A 23,550-nucleotide genomic window follows, 5' to 3' on the forward strand; every position below is an offset into this window, starting at 1 on the left:
TTTTGGAGGAGTCACCGGACTGCGTATTAGCCCAGAGAAATCTGAGGAGGTTCCTATTGGCAGATTAGCTGAGATCCCGGAAGGGGAGCAACCACAGATCCAACTACCATGGGCAGAAAAGGGAGCACGATACTTGGGTTTTCGTCTGGCAAACACAGTAATAGACGATTTTAAACTTAATATCGGCCAGGTGGTGGAAGGACTGTGAGGGTCAAGTCGATTCTGGTCAGAGTTGCCATTCTCTCTTAAGGGGAGTATAGCAATATTCAAAATGATTGTTCTGCCCCACTGTCTATACGCTTTACAGCATTCTTTATATATTATTCAGCGATCTTACTTTCACACATTGGACAGTCTGTTGATAGACCTGCTGTGGGAAAAGAAACGTAAAAGGGTGTGGTTGACAATGCTGCAAAAGACGTGGGAAAAGGGTGGACTAGAAGTACCCCGCCTAGAGTTTAACTACATGGTCTCACAGGTCCAGCATGCAGTTTACTGGCTGCATACTGAGAGAAACTGGGGAAAAAGTTTATTAGCGGTTACTCATGGCTGACACACATTGACAACGCTGCTAATGATGGGAGGGGGAATCCCTAATAAGTACCAATACATTGTACGCCATGTGGCTACTGTGTGGGAGATCGTAGTGACTAGTAGTGCAGCACGCCCGTATGAACCAGATATGCCCCTTTGGGAGCTACGCCCATTTGCAAGTATTGCAGACTCCATGTTGATCCGCCGCTGGAGATACGGAGGCTGTCAGACACTAGGAGACCTTTATGCAGACGGAAGGTTCCTTACTAGAGAAGAAGCACAGGAGACTTTTGACCTTGGGCCTGGTCATTTCTTCCAATATGGGAATTTTTTTTGTGTTGCACAGGAGCTTTGGCCGAGCTTTCTGGAGGAACCCTCCATTACAAATATTTTAATAGTCATGCTATACATGGCGGGGGAGGGAGATTGATTTCTCACCTCTGTAGGGCACTTAGAGATGACCTGCCAGAAGAGACTCTCAGAGAAGAGAATCCAACAGAGGTGGGATATGCTACTGGATGAACCTCTCACACATGAGTGGAAGAGAGTGCACGAAGGAGTAAAGAAGGTCAGCACAAACACACAATTTAAGCTTCTTCAATATAATTTAGTACATCAAGTATATCTCACTCACACACGATCAGCGAAATTTACCCATCCCGCGCGGATGAATGCCATAGATCTAAACCGCAAGCCAGAAGGCGAGTTATTGCATGGCTGAATACCTCACCACCCAAAAATACAGACTGGAGGCGAGATATATGTGAGTGGGCGACAGCAGAGTTGGTGAGAATTAAATTAATCCGGAAGGATGCTAAAGCCGACGAGGACATTCTAGCATGGTCCTCCATGTTGATAGCTATGCTGGGAAATTAAACATCTGTATCTCAGAATGCCAGGATAACACTTACCTCCAGGAGCAATGAATACATTTGAAAGAGAAACTAGATAACGAGTAGGCCTCCATATACTGATAACCTTTGAGACTGCAGAAATTACTCTGAAAAAGAGCTGGAATGAGGGACGGGACAGGGGGAGGGAAGAGAGGAGGAGGGGGGTGGTTAATTTGAAAGGTTGTTGGATACGTTATTGTTAAGAGATATTTAAGAGCCATGAAAAAAGTGAATGTAACTATCATTGATGTCATTTATAGAAACCGATTTAAAGTGGTTATTAAAAAATGTCAATGAAATATCTATTTAAAAGAATGTCATACATAAAGTCACTGAAACCTTGTGAAACTGGTCTGATGAAAGAGGTTATGTAACATAGTGATTCAGCCACATTAGACCGGCTTTTACTCTTGGTTGTCGCTCTTATCTAATCTTCCAGCTATTCACTGCATTCTCATAGTTCCTCTGAGAATTATGGCAAACCTCCTTTTGTTTCACTTCTCCCCTTTCTCAAAACTTAGTGTTACCAAAAATGCAGTGAAGATGTTGAATCTTACTTGGTTCTTTCTGATAAATTTGAGTCACCCTTTAAAACATTAGCGCTTATTTTAACACACACCTAGGCATCTTCTTTAAATGGCTGTGAGGAAAACTGCAATTTGCCATTATGTCTTTTCTGATATATCTTTGCTTAGCTTTTACCCTTCTGGTCATTGGTGCTTGGTCAAATTCCACCCTTTCACACTTCTTGGACAAACTACAGAGTTTGGTCTCCCTCCTCTCACCAATACAAAATGGTGCTGACCTGTAACAAAATGTTATGTGTTCCGGTAACTCCAAAGTATAGTTCATCGTGAAAGAAATTTCTTGTAGCCCAAGAAGCTGTTTCATGATGTGAGGTATGGTTCTTCCTGCTCCCTCCTCTTTCTGTCAAAACCCCCGATATGCCTCCAATACAACACCACCTCCCGTAGGACCACTTGTCTATGCTGCAAGACGAAGATCAAGTTCTCTTGGCCAAGGGAGCCATAGGGAGGGTACTAACATCACATATTGGTACAGGTTGTTATTCCCATTAATTTCTGGTGGCATAAAAGCACGGAAGCCTTCTTTCTATCCTAGATCTTCACCCTCTGAACTTTTTCCTCTGAAAGGACAAGTTCAGAATGCTCACCATGGCCAGAGTTCTGTCTTCCCTGGATCTAGACTGGATTGTGCCATTGGATTTGCATGAAGCTTTTTCCCTTTCCGCAGTACCACAGACTCTACCTACGGTTTCTGGTAGGTCACAAGCACTTTCAGTTCTCTGCTTGGTTTTGGCCTTGCCAGTGTACCTCGGATGTTCACAAAGTTGATGTGGGGGTCGCTGACTTTGTAGAGAGGTTGTGAATACCAGTCCTCCCATACCCTCAATGACTAGCTGCTGAAGGAGGGCTTTCCTAAAACCGCCGTAAACCACCTCCAGATGACGGCCAACATGTTGACATAGCTGGGCTTTTCCATCAACGTGCCAAAATCACACATAACCCTTCATTGGAACCATCCTTGACACTGTGCTTTTCCGAGCCTTCCCTCCGCCTCAACGAGTCTAGGAAATTCAGGTTATGATCCTGATGTTTCTTGATTTGGGTGTCTGTGACAGCAGCTCTGAGGCTTCCTAGCCTCTTGCATCCTGCTGGTCAACCGCACCAAGTGGCACTTGCTGGCTTTGCAGTGGTATTTGGAGTGTAGTAAGCTCTGCACCAGGAAACCTTTTGGATTCCATTCCAGTGTCTCAGGAGACTGAAAACGTATTGCAGTGATGGTTGCTTGACCGCAATTGGACCAGTGGCAGACCCCTCTCCCTGTCGCATCCATATCGAACGGTCATGAGCGATGCATCGTTGCTGGGTTGGGGAAGGCATCTGAGGTAGGTAGAGATCAGAACACTTTGGTCTTTGGCAGAAGCTCACCTCCACATCAACTTGCTGGAGTTGTGAGTGATTTGTTTGACACTGTAAGCGTTCCCCCGATCAACAAGGGGAACAGGTACAGGTTATTACAGAGAACACTATAGCAATGTGGTACTGCAAGGCGGAGTGGAGTTTCTGTTCCAGGAAGACCTGCACCTCTGGAAGTGGTGAATAGCCAGGCTTCTCCCTTACCACACAGCATCTAACAGAATCTTTAAATGCCAAGGCAGACAAAAACTCTGCAGACTTCGCGTAGCGGATCATGAATGGAGGCTGCACTTCCAAGGAGGCAAAGGGCATCTTAGAAAAACGGGAAGAAACCTGGATTTACCTTTTTCGCCACCACAAAGAATTCGTGCCCAAATGTTTGTGCATAGGAATTCCCTAGTGAGTTCTTACGGGAGACACCGTTCACTTCTACTGGACTCCTGTATGGCTTCCTGACTCTACTTCTGCCCAGAGTTCTCAAGCAGACCAGGGAAAACTGGGTGCAGGTCCTCCTAGTGTCCCCAGACTGGGCAAGGAGAGTGTGGTTCCCGGAACCACTCGCCATGAGCATCTGTCCTCCGCTCAAGCTGCTCCTTTGGGAGGCACGTCTGTCGCAGCAGGAGGGCAAGGGCTTGCATCCGAAACTGCACCTCCTATACCTCCATGCATGGAAATTGAGCGGCAATAGTTGATGGCTCTCAATCTTCCTCCCTAAGTAGTTGGTGTTATCTAGGCAGCCAGGTGTCACTCCAACAAAACCGCTTAAGCGGGACGGTAGAAGTTTCTTGTATGGTGTTCCTCTCACATCATCGAGCCTTTACAGGCACAGTTAAATGACATACTGATATTTTGTCTTTTGTTGGCCCAGCAAGATCTTGCTGTAGTTAAGTTAAGGGTTACTTGTGGGCCCTTTTGAACTTTTCACATCTTCCTGATCAGCCATTGTTCAAATCACCTGTTTTAAAGCATTTCTCGAAAGGGCTGAATCATATGTTCTCTCCAACACCTTTTGTGATGTCTCCGTGGGACCTAAATTTGACTTGCACTTACCTCATGTGTGCCCTATTTGAAACAATGCACAGCTGTTCTGTCTGCCTCCTTACTCTAAAGACCATCTTTCTCATAGTATTCATGTCAGCTCGTCATGTGAGTGATCTACAAGCACTGTGTCCAGCTGTTGTATACCACCTTCTTCACAGATACTCTTGTAGACAAAAGCAAGCATCTTTACAAAGGTTGCCACACTCTTCCACATAGCACAGTTTAGCAGCCTGCTATCTTTCTTCGCCCTACCTCACTCATCTAAAGAGGAATAAAGACTCCATCGCATTGATCCCAAGAGACCTTCTAAATTGAACGCACCAAGGAACGTCAGGTGGACGATCCGCTTTTTGTGATTTTCCCTGGGGTGGAAAAAGGTAAAGCTGTGAAGAGCACCTTCTCCAGATGAATTGTCTTCAACATTAAGGTCTGTTATGGACTGGCCAAGAAACAGTCTCCAGAAGGTCTTCAGGCTCATTACCACAGAGAAAAGGCTGCTACCACTGCGAGGAGTGCTAGTTTTAGACGTCTGACGGATGGCAGGCAGCTACATGGGCATCAGTTCACACACTGACTCTTCAGGTGCGCAACCGCAAGGGAGAGACTCTGCACCTGCTGAGTGCAGCTGCCTGGGCCGCCTGTGGCTGACTCACCTAATCTCAGCTTTTGCCGCTGCCAGCGTCCGCGGGCGGGGTCGACTCAAGAACTCCGAATGCTTCACACCTGTGGGTGCAGGTAAGACTCGTTTTGGGTGTTTGACCCTGGGGGAGCTTGCTGCTAAATTAGCTAGGTGGGGCTGGAACATAATTGACTTTAAGTTAGTCATAGTGGACTGCTGAGACCCCGACTACTATTGGGGCATGCCCTGGATGTTTCCAGTAGTGAATGTGTAATAGCGACGAACGCTAACGAGGGGTGAGTGGGACAGGGAACCACCAACGAAACACTTGAGACCCGGCATTAGGGGAGAACAGTGTGATTGCTTGTGCATGCAGTATTTATCCTTCATATACTTTTCTTTTTTAATAAAAGTAAGTATTTGGCTGGACAATTATTTATTGCTGCTGCTGCATGCCTTTTGAGTCGAGTATGTGTTTACTATCTTGCATCCACCCTATACCTCTCCCCCACGGAAGCCTTGGACTGCTCGGAACTTGCAATCTTGAGAGTAGAGTGCAGAAGGGATACTTAGCACAGTTGCTCAGGATATATAATAGGTTGAGACCCATGATATCAGGAGTAAAAGGCTTCAACCTCCATGGTTGGGCCCAGTAGCACCTGCGTGCTCCGTGGCCCTTTGAAAGGGGTTCTGACACACCCTCATCCCCGTTCTGTTGAATGGACTCAACTAGCCCATGTTAATAAGATTCCAATCCATTCAGCACACAGGTACAATCTGATTTCTAATCGCTCCATGTCCTACAGTGTGGGCAAAGATAAGAAACAAACTGATCTCAGCACACAGAGGTAGCAATTATTTAGGGACTGCAGTGTCACATCCGGGCTGAGATGGATCGGACCTCTAACTGCATGACACCACCAAGGAAATTGCATGGAAAGTTCTCTTGATCCAGTCTGGTACCTGGAGCTATTCACAAGGTGAGGAATCTGTAGTTAGTGTATCTACCAGAAAGAGCTTTACCAAAGGAAGTAACTTTTTCATCTTTACCACATACCAAAATATCTTGGAAGAAATTAACACGAACTATCCCATTTAGCATTTTGTGTAGGACTCTTGGAAACACTGTTGAAGCAAACGGCAAACAAATTCATTCTCTTGTACTTAAACATACCTTCACGTGATACAAATTAAGTCAGATGACTACTGTCAGGATGTAGCATAATTTGCTATCTGAAAGAAACACGTTCGTTAGATTCCTCACCTTAGAATATCCCCAGGCGTTAGGCTGGATCCGGAAAGATTTTTCGTCAGCAATACCCTTGCGCGTCGCTAGGCTTCGTCTGCGGCTCCGCGTCCATCGTCGGCGTCGTGATCGCCGGGATGATGTCGTCGGAGTACTTAGACGCCGCCCTCGCGCGCTGACGTCAGTTCTTCTTTTTTCCGCGCCAGTAAGCGCCGATCCGGGAAGTGCATACCCTTTTAGTCACTTTTTGACTAAACTTTTTTGAACTCTTTTGGTTCTATTCTCGTCGACCTCGACTCTGGTGCCGATGGGGATGCCTGGCTTCAAAGCTTGTGACTCCTGTCACCGACTGATGTCGGTCACGGACCACCACCGCCTGTGCCTCTATTGCCTTGGGGCCAACCACGATGCCGAGTCGTGCCTCGACTGCCGGGCCTTGACTTCGAAAGCTAGGCTGTTCAAGGTCCCGGTCGAGGAGGAGGTCGAGGGACCGGTCGCGGAACCGCAGCCATCACCGCTCATCGGGGTGCAAGTCTTCGAGATCCGGTAAGTCGAAGCACAGCAAGAAGTCGAAGAGGCGACATCGCTCTTCTGGCTGACATCGCTCTTCTGGCTCCCCTCGCCGGTTGCGCGACTTGGCTGCGGGTTCGGGTGGCACCTCCCCGCATGGCTCCGTCGGAGCCGCAGGAGTCCCGTCCGACCCCATACCCTCCGGTCCCTGGGTCTGACGCGACTCCAGCGGAGGTCAGGGACTTCCTCGTGGCCATGAGGAACCTGGCTCCGCCGTCGACGCCTGCCGGCGTGCCCTCTGGCCCGCAGGCTCGACTGGGAGGCCTAGCGAGCCGGCGGCTCCGGCCCCGGCGCCGTCCCCGAGGGATCCAGGCCTGGATCCCAGTCGGCGCCGGTCAACCTCACGACCCCTCCGCCGGCACCGACTCCTCCGGTGCCACCCGCGGCGCCGCTTTCGGACGACTCCGTGCCCCGGTTTAGTCCTGGTCCGGGCCCAGCGTCGCACCCGACGCCGATCGATGGCAATTGCATCTTCTGCCCGGCTCCGATCACGCCACCTGTATTCCAGGAATCGGATGATGGTGACGACTGGGAGGGGTCTGAGGACCCTCTGGCCCGGTAGGGCCAGTTATCTCAGGACTGGGCAGACTAACTGGGGGATGCCAGTGGTCTTGACACCTCCCCTGACACTGGCTTCATCTCTCCTCCGACCGTGGCTTCGGAGGAAGGTGCTACATTTTCTGTGGTGCTGCGCAAGGCGGCTGAAGCCCTTGGGCTGGAGCTGCCTGCTGTGGCCGTGAGGACTATTCTCCTCAATAAAGTGCTCCAACCGTCAGCAAGCTCCTCGGAGCCTCTGCTGCAGTTTAATGAAGCACTGATTGATGTTCTGAAGGGCACCTGGTCCAAGCCCTCCACAGTTCCTCCTGTGGACCGGAACGTGGCCCGCCCGGCGCCACCGCCCTGCACCGGGCGACCCCAGTTTTCTGTCCATGCACCCCACACCCGAGAGCCTGGTTATCCAGGCCTCTACCTCCCAGACCTCCTTCCCGTCCGCTCCCCCGGATCGGGAATCCAAAAGGTTAGAACAGTTTGGCAAGAAACTGTTCTTTTTTAGTTTGGGGTTGCGGTCTATCAACACCGCGTGCCTTTTGGACCGTTACTCCCACTCCCTGTGGGATACGGTGGAGGACATGCTGCCCCAGTGTCCGGAGGAGGCCCGGACACAGCTCGCCCAGGCTCTTGCCGAGGGGCGGGATGCGGCACGGCATGCAATCCGATGTGGACTGGATACAATGGACTCGCTGGGCAGGGCAATGTCGACCACGGTGGCGCTTCGTCGCCATGCCTGGCTGCAGTCCACAAGTTTTTCCGGGGATGTCCAGAGCTCCCTCATGGACCTGCCCTTCAATGGCAGTCGCCTTTTTGGCGACAAAGCGGATAGTGCGCTGGAGCGCTTTAAGGACTCCAGGGCTACGGCCAAGTCCTTGGGCCTCCCGGCCCCGCGCCCGCAAACTTCCGCTTTTCGCCCCTTTGGTGGCCAAGGAAGGGGCGCCCCCTCACGTCCGCCTAGCCACCGTAGGATGAGCTCAGACAATTTTGCAAAGATTATGGTTGCGCCATGAGAAGCAGCTCCAGGAAGCCTTGAAGGCCTGGTGGGAGGCCGAAGAGGCGGAGGAGGCAGATGCTGACAATGGAGGGGAGAACCGTAGGAGGGATGGATTTAAGTCACAGGATCTGCCAGTGGGCGTGTGAGAAGTTGGCCTGATATATGATGTCACTAATTCTAGTGTACACCTTGTATCAGTCCAAACAACCCTTATGGTGATTGGTTGTAAAGTCAACCTTATAAACCAGCTATCCTAGTGGTAGCATGGACAAGAGCAGTCTTAGGCTAAACTCTGAATGGCATGTGAAGCCAGCTGTTATACCATTTGCAACCCCTTGAATACCAAATGAAAGGACACCACAACAGATATATATATATAAAAAATAAAGTGTATTTATTCTAGTCAAACCCTCAGCACTCTTTATGAGATTCGAGGTAAGTACAACACAGTCTTATTCAAGCATACATTAAGTCACACAGGTAAGTAATACAGTTAGGCCCTAGGGGCCACGCAAACCATATACTAAGTAAGTGGTATAAGGACCACTGTCACGGAAATAGGATAGGCCTAGGCCTAGGGAATCGCTGGGGCTACACTATACTACCCAAGGTTAGGAAGTGGGAGGCCCACGGGATTCAGGTGCAGAGTGGAAACACTCACGCGTAATGCGTATAATCGATAGAAATAGTACAGATGAGAATTAATAGGATTTAGGACACTTCTGGAGTAGCTAGTAAGTCGAGACTTGAGAACTAGACACTAGGATAGTCAATACCCTGATGAGCACCGGAGTACCCAAGTTACCTAGCCCACGGGCTGCGGTTGCATGGGTGTGAACTTGCGTCGGGTCTCGTCGTCGACTCCTATGGATGCCTGAAGGAAAGATGCTGACAGGCAGTCAGTGAAGAGTGTCCGGTGGATCCCAAGGCCGGGATCAAGAAGGAAGGATACCTGCAAGCAGAAGGGACAGAGTCTGGGTCACTAGCCAGTGACCACGTGGAACCAGGAAGGAACCAGGCGATGTCGGGAGATTGCAGGTGAAGAGGTGAGGCTTGTCGCAGCAGCCACGGGTACCAGATGACGTCGAGGACGACCAGGACCAGGAGGCGAGCTGTCCCACGAAGGCTCGTGCTGTCGGCGGCGTCGAAGTCGATCTAGGACTCACCAAGCCTTTGCAAGCGGAACCCACGAAGAATGGAGGACTTGCTTCTGGTGCAGACCAGGAAGGTCTGGGGTGCTTCTCTTTTACAGAGGAGCAGGAGCCAGTCTGGAGGAGCCAAACCAGCAGTGGAAAATTGAAGGTGTGTCATCGCAAAGGTTACTAGCCAACGGGCAAGCAACCGGACAGACGCGGCAAGCAGGAAAATGCAGAAGGGCCCCACGCAGGACTCGTGGAGTGTGGGGGGCTGATCTTCGGTGCAGATGGTGCTTGGGGTTGGGGCTTCTCAATCCCCGGTGCACAACCTCGAGGGTGCCTCAGAAGCTGCGCTGGAAGATACTCGCCACTTTTCACAGGTAGCCGGTCCCACGTCTCTCGTCGCCTCCACGGATCTCAGCTCGGCTGTGGATGTGGATCAGGGTCGGAGAAGTCTGGAAGTCAAGGCTCTGGTCAGGCTCTGCAGTCGGTCCCTCGTAGAACTTCAGCAAAGCAAAGGATAAGTCTCTTGATGGTGCCTGTTCGCACAGGGTGGCCACTCCTTGGCCACAAGGGAGAATCTTCAGTCTTCTTCTTTCGTCGAATGTCGAAGGTCCAGAGTTTCTGTTTAAGTTGCAGGTTCAGGATAATCTAATTTAGCAGGGCCCAACTAGCTACTAATATACTGGGCTAGTGGGCTGGGCTACCTGCAAGGTCCCTCCTATGGGTGGGACCAGGAAGGGGAGTGGCTACACCCCCTTTCCTTTGTCCAGTTTCGCGCCAGAGCTGGGGCTGGAGTGCCCCAGCACCGGTTTGAACTGGACTATGCATGGAGCACCTTGTGTGCCCCAGGCATGTCTCATTCCTTTCAGCCCCCCCTGCCCCAATACACTAAAGTCTGTCTGGGGAGGTGCTAGCACCTCCCCAAGCAGGAAACCTATTGTCCAGGCCTCCCTGGCTGGGAGGGCTCCCAGCTGCAGGAGGTCAGACTCGTGTCTGTGGCAGCAGCATCCATTTTGTGATGCTGAGGCTTTGGTCAGAGGTTACACAGCAAAGTAGGATTTTAACATGTCTTTCCCTCTAGAAGGGAGGAATAATATCCTCATCCCCAGAAATGGGATGGGGGTATTATTCCAAAGTGTTAGACACCTTACACGACATGTTTTGATAAAGCCAAACCATAGTTACCATAACCGTTTAAGATTATAAGGCACTTTAAGAGTATACGGTAGGCTATATCATAGAACAGCTATAAGGACATGGTTCCGAAAGCTGCAGACAGGCTCAGCTCATGCCAGAGCGCCATCTCACATGTTACCAAGCACTCTGCCTCCAGGATTGTTAAGGCCTGCCATAGGAGTGGCTGATAGGTACACATGTGTCTATATATAAGGTAGGTATAGGAATACTACACCTAAGCAAGGGGTGATTACACGACCTTGCCCCAGCTGAGTGATCAGCCAGTTGTGTCATAATGGAAGGCCAGGCCAGGGGTGGCATAATACATGCTGCAGCCCCTGGTAGGCCTAGGGTACACCTATGCCCTGGGTAGCTAAGTTACACTGTACAGGGGCCAATAAGGTGATCCTTACCAATTGGGTATGTACCTAGGGTACATGGAGTCCATTTTAAAGAGAGTGCAGACAGCCTGAGACCCTGAATGGCAGGACCTCTGGCCAACTAAGTCGAAAAACCAGCTAGACACTAGGCAAAATGTTGGGGGTAACCATAGTCAGATATCCACCTTCCTACAGGGCGGACCGACCTCACTGGCTGGCAGCAACCATTCCAGTAGGGGACTCTCTCCAGAGGAGTTACAGGAGAATGAGAGAACATGAGCTGGAAGTGTTAAAGCTCAAGAATCAAATGGAAGAGCGGAGATTGCTTTTGGCTCATGAAGTAAGCATGAGGGAGCTGGACCTAAAGGCCAAACAATTGGAGTCCATACCCAAAGATATAGTGCAGAATTTCAATAAGGGAGAGGATATTTATGCATGGTTTGAATCATATGAGGTTGCTTTTAGAATGCATGAGGGGCCTGAAAAGAACTGGGGGGGTGGGCCTGTGGAAACAATTTGAGTCAGCAGGGACAACGGTGTAAACGCTATTAGAAAAGGAGGGTGCCCTGACTTATGCCAAAATGAAGGAAGCCTTATGTCTCAAGTATGGGCTCACCCCTGAACAGTACAGAGTGGCATTCAGGAATTCAAAAAAGAATGATCCAGACACTTGGGTTGAATGTGTGAGAAGTTACACCTGCGCACTGGAAGGTTGGATGAAGGGGAGCAAAGTTACTGATTATGAGGGGTTGTGCCATCTAATAAGTTGGGAGTCTGTGTTCCAGAGCTGTGCCAGCATCTTTTATCCAGCAAGTTGACTGACCCCAGTTAGCTTGCCAAGGAGGCGGACCATTGGACTAACACCAGGGTCCACAGGTGGGATTGTGGATACCACAGCCAAGGGTGGGCAGGGTCCCCAACAGAAGAGTGGGGGGACAAGACCGAGAGAAAGGAGACCCAACCCCGCGAAGCTAAAACGTTGCAGCCCCCTAAGGGCGGGCACCACGTTCAGGGTCCCCCCAGGTGTTACAACTGTAATGAGAAGGGTCACATTGCCTCTAGGTGCACCAAGAAGTCCCCAGAACCCACTGGTGCTCAGACACCGGGGTTAGTGAATGTATCCTTGGGGGAGGAATTACTTTCCAGTGAGTGGGAGGAGCAAGCAGTCATGACCCTTGTCTCTTTAGGAGACAGAGAGATGGTCCAGGAATCCTACTTGCCTGATAATACTAAAAAATACAGGCAGTGGGTGACCATTAATGGGAGGAGGGTGGAGGCTCTGAGAGACACAGGAGCCAGCGTGACATCTGTGAGGTGTCAGTGGGTGTCTGAGGAGCAGGTCATTCCCAATGCACTTCACCCTGTAGTTGCGGCAGACACCTCGGTGCACCACTGCAAAGTGGCGCAAGTTCCCTTTGAGTGGGGGTCTCAGGTTCCTTGAAGGTTGTTGTTCGTCCATCCATGCCTGTAGACTGTCTGCTAGGAAATGACCTGGAGAGTTCCCCCTGGAAGGAGGTGGAGATGTTGGGTCTGCCTGAGTGGGTTTGTATGACCACTCGGTCAATTGCAGCCAGTAGGGGTAACCAAACGGACCTGGAGCCTGAAACAGTGGCCCAGGTACCTGGCAGGAAGAGGAAGCGCAGGGGGGCTGGGAAACCAGCCCCCACAATTCCCACGGTCCAGGAGGAGGAGGAGGAGGAACCTGAGAGGGATGCCCTGGAACCTACAGGGGAACAGGTAGCCGAAATGGGAGACCTGCCTGAGCTGAACCATTGGCAGCAAGAAGGAGGTCCCCCAGGGAGGAGTTCTGCAAGGCGCAGAGAGAATGCCCTTCTCTCATTGGTATGCGGCGACAGGCCGCAGACCAGGCAGCAGGTGGCGAGTCCAAGAATCATCTCATTTACTGGGAGGATGGGTTACTCTATAGTGAGCCTAAGGTCGCTGAGCCCGGTGCAGCCCGTGTGCTAGTGGTACCCGAGGGCGTCAGGACCTTCCTACTGGGTCTGGCTCATGACATGCCTTTCGCAGGTCATCTGGGGCATGACCAGACCTACCAAAGGCTTGTCACCCACTTTTACTGGCCCCAGATGAAGTCGCACATCGGTACCCATTGCAGAACTTGCCAGACTTTCCAGACAAGTGGCAAGAGTGGAGGGAAGTGTAAGGCTCCCCTCCAACCCTTTCCCGTGGTGAGCACCCCTTTCGAGCGGGTGGGCATCAACATTGTGGGGCCCCTGGAACCCAAGACAGCCTTAGGCAACAAGTTCATCTTGGTCTTGGTGGACCATGCCACCAGGTACCCGGAAGCTGTCCCTCGCCGGACAATCACAGCCCCTGTGGTAGGCCGTGCATCGATGGTGATCTTTTCCCATGTGGGGTTCCCCAGAGAGGTGGTCTCCGACCGTGGTACCAACTTAATCCCGAAGTACATGAAGTCTTTGTGGGAGGAGTGCGGGGTAACTTACAAGTTTACCACTCTTTACCATCCTCAAGGGAATGGGTTGGTTGAGAGGTTCAACCGAACCCTGAAAGGCATGATAATGGGCCTTGCAGAGCCCATGAGATGGAAGTGGGACATCTACTTACCATGCCTGTTGTTTGCCTACAGGGAGGTGCCTCAGAAGTCCTTAGGGTTCAGTCCCTTTGAACTCCTGTATGGCCACCCTGTTAGAGGACCTCTCAGTCTGGTGGAGGAGGGTTGGGAGAAATCCCCTGGTAAGACCCCCCCAGGATGTGTTCAGCTATGTGCTGGCCTTCCGCAACCAGACTCAGCGCTTCAGGAAACTCGCTCAGGCGAACAAGGAAGAAATGAAAAGATGGTATGACCAGAATGCCACTCTGGTCGAATTTCAACCTGGGCAGAAGGTGTGGGTGATGGCACCAGTGGAGCCTTGCGCGCTCCAAGACAAGTGGACTGGGCCATATGAGGTGATGGAGCGCAAGAGCGATGTAACCTATCTGGTTGACTTGCAGTCTTCCAGGCACCCTTTGAGGGTCCTACATGTGAACCGCCTCAAGCCACACTTTGAGAGGTCTGATGTGACAATGCTCCTTGCTACAGATGATGGGATGGAAGAGGAAAGTGACCCTCTTCCTGACCTCCTGTCAGCCAAGGAGCAGGATGGGTCAGTGGATGGGGTAAACCTCTCTCCCACACTGACCCCAGAACAGCAGATGGACTGTCGCCATGTGTTGGGTCACTTCGCTTCCCTGTTCTCCCTAACGCCAGGAGTCACCGATTGGTCCGTCCATGATGTGGACACTGGGGACAGCCTACCTGTGAAGCAGAAGTTTTACAGGGTAGCTGACAAGATCAGGGCCAGCATCAAGGAAGAAGTTTCCAAGATGTTGGCGCTAGGGGTAATTGAGCCCTCCAGCAGCTCATGGGCTAGCCCAGTAGTCTTAGTACCAAGAGCTGCTGCACCCGGTGCCACTTCAGAACTCAGGTTTTGTGTGGACTACCGTGGGCTCAATGCGGTCACCAAAACTGACGCACACCCCATCCCCAGAGCTGATGAGCTCGTGGATCGGTTGGGCGCTGCCAAGTACCTCAGTACGTTTGACTTAACTTCTGGGTACTGGCAGATTGCCTTAACTGAGGGAGCCAAGGAGAGGTCAGCGTTTTCAATGCCAGAGGGGCACTTTCAGTTCCGTGTCATACCCTTTGGGTTGAAGAACGCCCCTGCCACCTTCCAGAGACTGGTCAACCAGGTACCGTCCGTGCTGGAGCAATTCAGCGCCACATAACTGGCTGACATTGCGGTGTTCAGCTCATCTTGGGAAGAACACTTGCAACACCTCTGTGAAGTGTTGAAGGCTCTGCAGAGGGCAGGCCTCACTATCAAGGCCAGTAAGTGCCAGATAGGGCAGGGATCTGTGGTGTACTTGGGACACCAGGTAGGGAGCGGCCAGGTGGCGCCCCTCCAAGCAAAGATTGATACCATTCTGGCTTGGGAACCCCCCAAGACTCAGACAGAGGTGGGAGCCTTTTTAGGACTCACTGGGTATAACCGCCGATTTATCAAGCGATACAGCACCATTGTTGCCCCCTTGACAGAGCTGACTTCCAGGAAGCAGCCCAGGAAGGTGATCTGGACCGATGCCTGCCGAACCGCGTTTGACGCCCTGAAAGCTGCCATGTGCACAGCATCCGTGCTCAAGGCGCCTGACTTCTCCTAAGAGTTTGTGGTGCAGACAGATGCTTCAGAGCATGGAGTGGGAGCAGTACTCTTACAACTGAATGACGATGGCTTGGACCAACCCGTAGCCTTCATTAGTAGGTGGCTACTTCCCAGGGAACAGAGATGGAGTGCGATTGCAAGGGAAGCTTTTGCTGTGGTCTGGGCGCTGAAGAAGCTAAGGCCCTACTTGTTTGGGACTCACTTCCGGGTTCAGATAGACCACAGGCCCCTCAGATGGTTGATGCAAATGAGGGGTGAGAACCCAAAACTGTTGAGGTGGTCCATCTCCCTACAGGGAATGGACTTTACGGTGGAACACCGCCCTGGCACAGAACACGCCAGTGCTGATGGTCTGTCCAGGTTCTTCCGCCTTAGTGATGAGAACTCCCAAGAGGGTGGGTAGTTCTCCCCACTTTTCAGCTGGAGGGGACACGTGTTAGACCTGGCATCCTTGGCGTGGTTTCCTCTGACTTTTTGCTTCTACCTCCTGTATTTTTGACACTGTGCTGGATTTTGTTTAGCTGGTTTAGATGCTTTGGGCACTTCGCCACTGCTGATCAGTTCCAAAGTGCAAGTACTCCCTGGTTAAATTATTACTGTGATTGGTTATCCATGATTGGCATATTTGTTTTACCTGTCAAGTCCCTAGTAAATGGCACTGAGTGTGCCAGGGCTGGTAATTCAAATGCTACTAGTGGGCCTGCAGCACTGATTGTGCCAATCACCTGAGTAGCCCTAAAATGGTGTCTCATGCCTGCTACCGCAGTGCCTGTGCGCAGTCTGTGAACTGCCATGTTGTCCTGACCAGGCCTGACCCTTCCCTTTTCTTACACATTGGACACCCCTATGGTAGGCCCAAGGTACCCCCCTGGGCAGGGTGCAGTGTATGTGAAAGGTAGGACATGTACTAGTGTGGGTGACCTGTCCTGATAGTGAAATACTGCCAATTTCGTTTATCACTATTGAACGGCCATCTTGCCCATAGGATAAAATGGGGAGTGCTGTGTCCCATGTGTACCTGCATATCTCCCCATAGGAGCAAGATGGGAAGCTGAAGTCTGGTATCCCTGAACTCAGAATTTGATAACGCATCTTTTAGGAAAGATGGTTTTTAAATTTCCGTGTTTGAAAATAGCACTTTTAGAAAGTGGCTATTTTCCTGTTAAACCTTTCTGTGTGCCTCTGCCTGTTTGTTTATTGACTGTCTGGTTTGTGAGTGACAGGGGCTGGGGGTGGCTCCAGGAGGCTGGGTGAGTCCGCACTAGGCTGAATAGACCCATCTACATGTAGAGTGGTGGGGAGGAGTTCCACCTGTGTCTGAATAGGGCTGTGCTTCCCTCCCACAATGCTGGCTGCACCTCCTGTGGTGCGTCTGATAGTCCTGGCCCACACTCACAAAGGAAGAAGACATGCCCTGGCAAAGGGCACCTAGAACTGGTTTGGACTGGATCCTGGACACATGGAAAACAAAGACTTTTGGGGTATAAAAGTAAGACCTGAAACCCCTGTAATTTAGACTTCTACAATCAAGAGGAACCTCTGCCCAAGGAGATCAACTGAAGAGACTGGAAAGGAAGACTGCCCTTGCTGTGTGTTCTGGGGCTGACCTGCAGTTTGCTGAATCTACTAAGGATGAGGACAAGGGACTTGGCTGTGTGCTGTGTCCCACCCCTGCTTGAAAACCAAGGACTTTGCTGTGTGCTGTGTCCTGAGAGTCTCCAAGGGCCAGAAGAGAGCTGGCCTCCTGTTTTAACTCAGGAACATAAAAGTTACCGTAAGGACTTCCCTCAAGCTCACCCTACATCGTGTTCCGCTATCCCTGCTGACTCTGGGCTGGCCTGTGTGCCCCCGGAACGCTGCTGAGGTTCTTCGTGCCGCCTGCCTAACGTGCACAGTAATTATTTTGCCCAGTGTGATTATCGGAGGACCGGCACTTTGTCCTCGCCGGCCCCCGTCTGGTCTGAGGTGTTGTGACCAAGTTTGCCGCGGGGCCCGGAGCTCTGAAGCGGCCCCCGCCCTCCGGCGTTGCTGCATTGTGGGGGCTACAATCACTGCCGCCGCCCGGGAGGCACGAGATCGCCGCATCAGGAATCACCGCCAGCGGCCCGTTGCTGGCGTCAGGGGATCGCCGCGCTGGGATTGGCCGCAGCATTGGGCGTCCCCTAGCAACCAAGGGGCTCGACTTGGAAGAGCTGCGAAGGCACTGGAGGAAGTGAGGTGCGTCTCCTAGCAATGAGGCTTTCCCGCTCCTCTGACGTCAGCAGGACGGCCTCGGAAGCCAGGGGAGCCGCGCACAAAGGAAGCTGCCTCTGCAGCCACATGGACTGCCGAACCCTCTCCCTTCCGCCGCAACAAAGGTAACCTGTGCAGTGGCGCCATGGGGATAATTTAAAGCTGTTGCCAGCCGCATTTCTTAGTAGGGGGTAATTTCTGAAGCCAGCACGTCCAGCGCTACGACGGGGACATTGGATACATTCATACACTCAGTGATAATTGGAGCCTGCTCGAGCTCTAGAAGGGGAAAGTAGTCAGCAGTGGGGACATCCTGAGAACACTGCATCGCTTAACAGGGTGGGGGCATTGCTGGGTGGGAAACATCTTTCTTCCTCATTGAGGCGTGAACTGTGTGAGCCCAAAGGTTACAAAGGTGGACTGTATTACAAGGGGGAACAGTGCGAGCACCAGGAACATTCATGAAGTGAGCTTTTGGTTAGAAACATAACAAGGAACCATTTTCAAAGACAAAGAAACATTTATTTATATGTATGTACATTTTGCCCGCATTTTTGATCTGATCTAAACTAAATATATAAAGATATTGATATTTTTTATAAACAACCTGTGTGATGTTTCATTTTGTTATTGTGCTTGTTAGTGCAAATACTTTACACATTACCTAGGGGATAAGCCTTTCTGCTCGTACTAAGCTACCAAGGGGGTGAGCAGGGGTTATCAACAGTGTGTACCCCCTTACCCTGACTAGAAGTAAGGGTCCCTATTTGGACAAAGGTACTTACCTATGCCAACTAGAGACCCCCAGATCTAACAGGTCGCTAAACAATTTTACATTGCAGTACAAGTCGCTATTAGGAAGGGACTCCCTTGGCAATCCCCTTCCCAACAGCTAGTTGCACACCCTATTTTGCAAGTGGGTAAAAGGTTACCGACTCGCAAAATAGGGTTCGTACATGTGACAGACCAGATTTGCAATTGCAAACGGGCCGATTTCCCATTTACGAACGCAAAATATGGTTGTACATCTGGCCCCTAATCTGTACTTTGGTTTTATACATGGAGTAGCTCGGCCTACCTCGCTTAAAAAAGTTTTCTGGGTACTTGTCACTGTAGGAACATGTTAACAATGCATTTCTACATGTCCTACTTTTAAATACAATGCAGCCTATCTTGTGATTTTCAAGGCCAACATAGAGCTTTTATTTAAAAGGAGGTATCTGAAAGAAACACGTTTGTTATAGATTCCTTACCTTAAAATTACCCCCAGGCGTCAGACTGGATCCGGCAAGTTTTTTTGTCAGCAGTACCTCTGCGCGTCGGAAGGTGGTGTCGGTCGGCTCCACGTCCGTAATCGGCGTTGTGGTTGCCGGGATGACGTCGCGGCAGCTACTTAGACGCCGCCCTCGCTTTCTGACATCATTTATTTCTTTTTCCCCACCAGCCAGCGCAGATCCGGGAAGAGCAGTACATCAGTCAATTTTTTACTAACTTTTTCTCGACTTTTGTCGACTTCTTGTTTCGAGTCTCTGACTGCCAACAGGTGCACGAGGGATGCCCGGTTTCAAGGACTGCGGATCCTGTAACCGACTGATGTCGGTGATGGATCCACACCGCGTGTGCCTTTTTTGCCTGGAGCACGACTATGACCCCGAAAGCTGCTTGAACGCCGACAGTCGGATCCGCGCCGTTCGAGGTCCCGGTCGAGAGGGCGATCAAGGGACCGGTAGCGTAGCCACCCCCATTCCGGTTCGAAATCATCAAAGTCTTCGCACTCGGGGTGGTGTAAGTCGAAGCATAAGAAGTCGAAGAAGCATTGTCGCTCTTCGACTTCTCCTCGTCGGTCGGCCGATCCGACAAGGCATGCAGGTGGTGCCCCTCCCACAGCTCCTCGAGCGGAGCCCGAAGGGTCGACTCAGAGTTTCCCTCCATTTCCGGGAACCGGAACGTCCCCCGCCCAGCTACGTACGTTCTACGAGGCGATGCATGCCATCTTTGGGCGGACCGACCCCGCCGGCGCGCCTTCGGGCTCCGCGGACTCGGTTGGGGGGCCTAAGTCTTTGCTGCCGGCGGCTCCGGCCCCGATCGCCCCCCTTGGATCGGAGCCAGTTGACATCGTTACACCTCCACCGGCGCTGCTTCCGACAGCACCACTACCGCGTTTGACGCTGATCGGCCCCCTGGCTGACGTCGACCCCGACCTCCATCCCGACGTGGACACTGAGCCAGACGGATCCGGCGCCGGGTGGGGTTTATGTGCCCCTGTTCACTCCTGGGGTCCCTTTTCAACCGCAATGGCACCCAGAGGATGATGATGAGGAGGACTGGGAGGGGTCAGGTGACTCTTTAACTGGCCAGTTGGACAGCAAACAGGACTGGAGAGAGGAACTGGGGGATCCCAGTGGTCTGGACACCTCCCTTGGCATGTTGTCTCCTCCTACCGTGGCTACGGAGGAGGGAGCATCGTAAACAGTGGTATTGCGTAGGGCGGCCGAGGCTCTTAACCTCGAGCTCCCTACGGTGGCCGTCAGGACTAACCTCCTGACTGAGGTGCTTCAACCGGCTGTGAGCTATTCGGACTCCCTGCTGCTGTTTAATGAGGCCCTCACAGACGTCCTTTTGGGTACATGGTCCAGGCCCGGGGGCTCCCGTGGACAGGATGATTGCCCGACGCCACCGCCCGGCTCCGGGCGACCCCACTTTCCTCTCCCAACATCCCATCCCTGAGAGCTTGGTAGTTCAAGCTTCCACCTCCAAAAGTGCCTTCCCTGCCCCTCCACCGGAAAGGGAATCCAAGAAGCTGGACCACCTTGGCAAGAAAATGTTCTTTTCCGCCAGCTTAGGATGGCGGTCCGTACACACCCTCTTGGGCCGTTATTCGCACTCCGTGTGGGATACGGTGGTGCAAGTGCTACCTCAGTGTCCAGAGGAGGCCCGGGCAGTGCTCTCCCAGGCTGTTGCCGCCGGGAGGGATGCAGCAAAGTTTATGATACGTTGTGGGCTGGACACCGCTGACTCTCTGGGCAGGACCATTTAATTGTCAGTAGCGCACCGTCGCTACGCCTGGCTGAGGTCCACTGGCTTTTCTGGGGATGTCCAGAACACCTTGATGGATATGCCCTTTGATGGCTGTCGCCTTTTTGGCAACAAAGCAGACAATGCCCTAGAGCGCTTTAAGGCCTCTTCGCCTGCCCTGCGCAGTCTGCTTTTTGCCCCTTTCGTGGCTACGGAAGGGGTGCCCCGCTACCTCCCACCCAGGGCCACAGACCGCTGAAAGTTACCCATCCTTCAAGCGGCCGGGGACGTGGAAACAACCGTTGTGGTTCCAGGGGCCAGCGGGCTGGCCAGTCCACCAACCCCCCCTCTGCAGCAGCCTCCAAACCTTCCTAGTCTGACCTTTCAGGCCTATCAAACGCCAGGTGGGGTCATGGACCCTATGTCAGGAGGACCTCCGCCTCTGAACATGGCTGGAACATCCAGGCATATCCCTGCTTGTTCAACACCTGGCAGGTTCCCTGAACACCAGAGTGGGTGAACTCAGCCGCAGGTGCATGATGGATCACGAATGGCATATTCACTCGAAGGTGGTGCAAGGTCTCTTTCGACAGTGAGGAGAGCCTTGGTTAGATCTATTCGCCACCGAAGAGAATGCGCAATGTCAGCAATTCCGCGCGTTGGAATTTCCAAGGCGGCACTTGCTCGGCTTCGCTTTTCGTCGCGAGTGGAGTTGCGGTCTGTTGTACGCCTTTCCGCCTATACCACTTCTGCCCAGATTGCTGAAGAAGATCAGGCGCGACCGGGCCAAATTCATTCTTGTGGCTCCGATTTGGGCACGAAAAGTCTGATATCCCAAGCTGCTCAACATGGCCATCGATCCTCCGATCAGACTGCCTCTTTGGGAGGATCTTCTATCGCAGCAGCAGGCGACGGTCCTCCACCCGAACCTGTCCAGTCTCCACCTCCTTGCGTGGAGATTGCGCGGCGGCAATTGACGTCTTTCGACCTGCCTCCCGAAGTCTGTGACGTAATCCTGGCAACCAGGCGTCCCTCCACTAAGACGGTATATGCCTGCCGGGGGAACAAAGTTTTGGCATGGTGCACAGCAAAGGCTGTGGATCCCCTTTCTGCCCCTCTTTCTGAAGTACTCTTGTTCCTTCTCTCTTTAGCCCAGCAGGGCTCTGCTCTGGGCACTATCAAGGGCTGCCATTCAGCCATGTCTGCCTTCCTGATCAGCCTTCTCTTTTCAAGTCCCCGGTGGTTAACCGTTTCTTGGAAGGCTTAACATATCTTTTCCTCCAATCCCTTGCATTATGCCTCAGTGGGACTTGAATCTTGTGCTGACTTATCTAATGTGCAATCCCTTTGAGCCGCTTCATAACTGTCCTTTACGTCTCTTGACTCTTAAGACTGCTTTCCTGGTAGCCATCACATCTGCTAGAAGGATGAGTGAGCTCCAGGCTCTTTCTTCAAAATCACCTTTCCTGTCTGTTCATCCGGATAAGGTGGTTCTCAGGACCCATCCATCCTTTCTTCCTAAGGTGGTCACTGCCTTCCACATTGGGCAGACCATTACTTTGCCCACCTTCTTTCCGCCTCCGCATCCTTCAAAAGAGGAAGAGAGGCTCCACAGTCTGGACCCAAAACGTGCGCTCTCCTTCTATCTGGATCGCACGAAACAGTTCCAGGTGGAGGATCAACTTTTTGTTGGCTACGCGGGTGCAAAGAAGGGTCGGGCTGTACATAAAAGCACCATTTCTCTATGGGTCGTGTTGTGTATTAAGGCTTGTTACTCTCTGGCTAAAAAGGAGCCTCCAGTCGGGCTACGCACCCACTCCACCAGGGCGATGGAGCCACTACTGCCGTGGGAAGAGAAGTGTCTCTGAATGACATCTGTCAGGCGGCCACGTGGGCATCGCTGCACACACTCACCAAACACTACTGCCTGGACAGCCAAGTCCAGAGAGACGGCTTCTGTGGCCGTTCTGTTCTCCAGGATTATCTGATGTGATCTTAGTTTGCAGACCCACCACTGGGGTTGGTATTGCTGGGGTATCTATTCTAAGGTTAGGAATCTAGAACTAACGTGTTTCTTTCAGATGCACAAGTTACTTACCTTCGGTAATGATATATCTGTAAGAAACATTAGTTAGTTATAGATTCCTTAACGCCCCACCCATCCTCCCTGTTCTGCTAACTGATTTCTAGGGTTAAAGACATCCTTTCAAGGCCCTAGTTTTGTGCACCAATGGTCAGTGTCTTGCATGGCTCTGCGTTTCTGGAGCAGAAAGTCGTGTACAGAACTGACGTCAGCGACGGCCTCCAAGTAGCTGCCACGACGTCATCCCGGCGACCACGACGACGGATGCGGAGCTGACCGACACCACCTTCCAACGCGCAGAGGTACTGCTGACTAAAAAAACTTTACGGATCCAGTCTGATGCCTGAGGGTAATTCTAAGGTTAGGAATCTATAACTAACTAATGTTTCTTACAGATATATCGTTACCGAAGGTAAGTAGCTTGTGCTTTAACCTGTCAAAATGTTTTATTTGGACACATCAAATTGCAGTATTTAAACTGCCACAGTCATGCTGCAACAGGTGGCTTGAAGTCATGTTTTACATTGACACTGTAGTGGATGGCACAATAGGTGCTGTGGTCGTGCTAATGACATTTAACTTATATGCCCTAGGTACATTTTGTACCATCTACTAGGTACTTGCATGTAAGGTAAATATAACCAATTAGAAATATGCCAATTTGACCATGTTTAAAGGGGGAGCAAGGCACATTACCACTGGTTAGCGTCATTAAAGTGTTACAGAGGTCTAATGCCAGCAAATACATAGTGTCCAGCAAAACGGTGAAAACGCGGATTTACTACACTTACACATTTTTCTGGTACTATATATTTTATTGGTTCCTTACGGGTGAATAAACTAGGGAAGTCTTCTGGTCCATGATCCCCATTTTATATGCTAAAGAAGAGATCTTTAAAAAATGGCAGTGTTAACCCACTTTGCTCATAGACAGGTAGGAAATTGCTGTTATCCT

General features: G+C 51.5%; 1 protein-coding gene across 7 annotated transcripts in view; it reads left to right on the forward strand.

The window, feature by feature from the left end:
• The window catches only part of SYNJ1 (synaptojanin 1), a 683,220-nt gene that overhangs the window by 489,475 nt on the left and 170,195 nt on the right, over positions 1–23,550 (forward strand). The gene's annotated exons all lie outside the window — the stretch shown is intronic.

This window comes from Triturus cristatus, chromosome 8 (assembly GCF_964204655.1).
Source record: "Triturus cristatus chromosome 8, aTriCri1.1, whole genome shotgun sequence".
In the NCBI taxonomy this organism is placed as follows: domain Eukaryota; kingdom Metazoa; phylum Chordata; class Amphibia; order Caudata; family Salamandridae; genus Triturus; species Triturus cristatus.